Below are 2521 nucleotides of genomic sequence, written 5' to 3'. Positions count from 1 at the left end.
TATGTAAAGTATGTATTAATATGTGTAATATTAGAAGTAAAAGAAATTCTGTAAAATATTTAATGTTTAATCCTGGTAATAATAATTTATTGTGTAAAATATTTAATTGTGTAACAAAAATGTAAATATGTTGTATTTAATAAAATGTAAATTGTATATGTTTCACGTGTGTTATAATAAATAATATATTTAATGAATCCCAACAGTTATAGAAAGTTTTTGGAAACATAATAGGATACCAAGAGTCAGTAGTGGTACACTGCATTTTGTCTCTTTTGTTTCCATACTTTAGAAGTAGTTCCGAAATAGAAGTTTCCTAGGTTGTTTGTCATTTTGGAACCGTTTTGCTTACTACTTCGCAGAGCACAACAATGGCAAAGTCCGACCGGAAAGTGGAAGATGAAAGGTATTTCTATGGTGTTTTTTTCATCTTTAACAGTGACACTGTATCTTTCTTCTTGCATGGGTGTTTTTCGTCCACGATTTTGTTTTTTCTGTTAGTTTTGGAAAGAAGTCTATAGTATTGTAGATATGGAGTTCATAGGGGTGTTGTAATATATAATCGGTAGTAGAATATTGTAGTTGTTCATGCATTATTTTTGTTTGTTACCCATTTGTGTGGTTTTGTCGATCGTGTAGATTTAATCATTATCCAATTGATTGAACCACATTGCTAATAATGTTTGGTATGCATGCAGTTGCTCATCTAAGAAGGTTGTCAGTATCTATGATTCAAAGGTAAAAGAACTATATGCTGACTACCTTTATTCTGAGGAAGAGCATGAGGAGAAGACTTGGAAGAGGTCTAAGCTGATCTCATTTGAAGACTTTTGCTATATGGTGGAACCTGTTTGTGTTGATGATAATAAGGACGGGGGTGATGACATCGGAATGAATAAGGAAAGAGAAGCTGTTGTTGTTCTTGAGAAATCAGACGTGCAAACATCCGTACCCGGTGATTTCAAATGGTAAAACATTTAAAATTAGTCAGTATGTTCTAAGTTTATAAAGTCTGTAATATTTTGATATATTATATAGTTGTGTGTAAGCATTGTTTTGAATTTAAGGTCTTTCTATTTTATGGATTTTTGTATGTTTTGATATTGTTTTTATGTTATTGTGATTGTTTTTCATATGCAGTTGTTTAGAAGTTGATGGCGGGCAGGGAAGTGGTGTGACTGTTGCCGGAGAGGGTTTGAAGGCAAAATCTAGGAAGGCTAAATTTGTGTAAGTATTATGTTTTTAGGGCATTTATTTTGTTTATTCGAAAGGCAACTGTTAATGTTTTTGATGATACACCAGATATGCTAGCTCAGATGATGAATATGAAGGTCTATTTGAAAAATATAGTGTAAATCAGATGCAAGTTGTAAAATTATTGAAGGATCCTTCTGTCGATGACCGGAGCTCTGATTCGGATAGGGATGACTCAGGGGATGAAGGATACGGTGTGTACTATAGTTGGAAGCTCGAGGTTAAAGATGGACAGAGCATGCAGACTAATGTGCAGGTAATTCTTTAGTACTGTGATTTTATATGTGTTAGGATATAAAAGATATGGACAATGATTTTACATTTTACATGTTTTGGTTGCAGTATTTTCCTGCCTGTGTTACAAAACACTATCTGTTGTGGAATCAAAGAGGCATTGAACTTATAGACGAAGATACTCGGAAGAGCTATTATGTGGATATTGGCATCCCAAGGCGAAACGAAAAGCTGTTTAAGAGGGAAAATTTTATGGCCGGAGGATGGCACGAGTATGTGAAGAACAGGGATGTCCGAAATGGAGATATCTTGTGTTTCACCATAGAGACTCCTCCGAGACGTTTATATGTTACGTTGATCAAGGCCTAGGGTGGTTTGGATTTGGATGTGTAATATTGAATCTATTTTGTTTTTTTGTAATATGTATGGCTTGAACAGTCTGGTTGGTTTTAGAGAAGAACTATTTGTTGTTAAGTTTTGGTGTGATGCAGGGGAAGTTTATGTTTTTTTTTATGGTCCTGTGAACAATTTTATAACAATTGTGAATGCAGTTTTCTTTGTATTAAATTATAAGATACATGTGTGATCCTTATGGAAGTCTTTTTGTTTTGAATGAATTATATTATTGATTCAAGTTCCCATAGATTATTGTTCTTGAGTAATATATAAAGAAGTTCCAATAATAATATTACATTTATATGGTGATTTTTACATTGACCTAAAACTGGGAAAGATAATTTGTTAGTTTGGGCTGTTCTTTATATTAAGTCTCAAATAGTAGAATTATTTCTATGTTCTAGAGATTATGTTGTTTTTTGTGAACTTTAGTATTTGTTTAGTGGTATATGATTTAATGTGTTTATTTTAAATTGAAGTTTAGTGTTTATATTGTTGGAGTTATTTATTGGGTGTGTTTATTATTTTTAACATAACGGTAAACGTTTTGAATTAAGTTGCTATTGAAAAGAATGACCAAATTAAGAATTTCGGTGGTTGTAATAGATGAATGGTCAGGTGTGAGTAGTTATGGGCT

The sequence above is a fragment of the Vicia villosa genome, unplaced genomic scaffold (genome assembly GCF_029867415.1).
Source record: "Vicia villosa cultivar HV-30 ecotype Madison, WI unplaced genomic scaffold, Vvil1.0 ctg.002061F_1_1, whole genome shotgun sequence".
NCBI classification, from domain to species: Eukaryota; Viridiplantae; Streptophyta; class Magnoliopsida; order Fabales; family Fabaceae; genus Vicia; species Vicia villosa.
Note: the sequence above shows the minus strand (reverse complement) of the source record.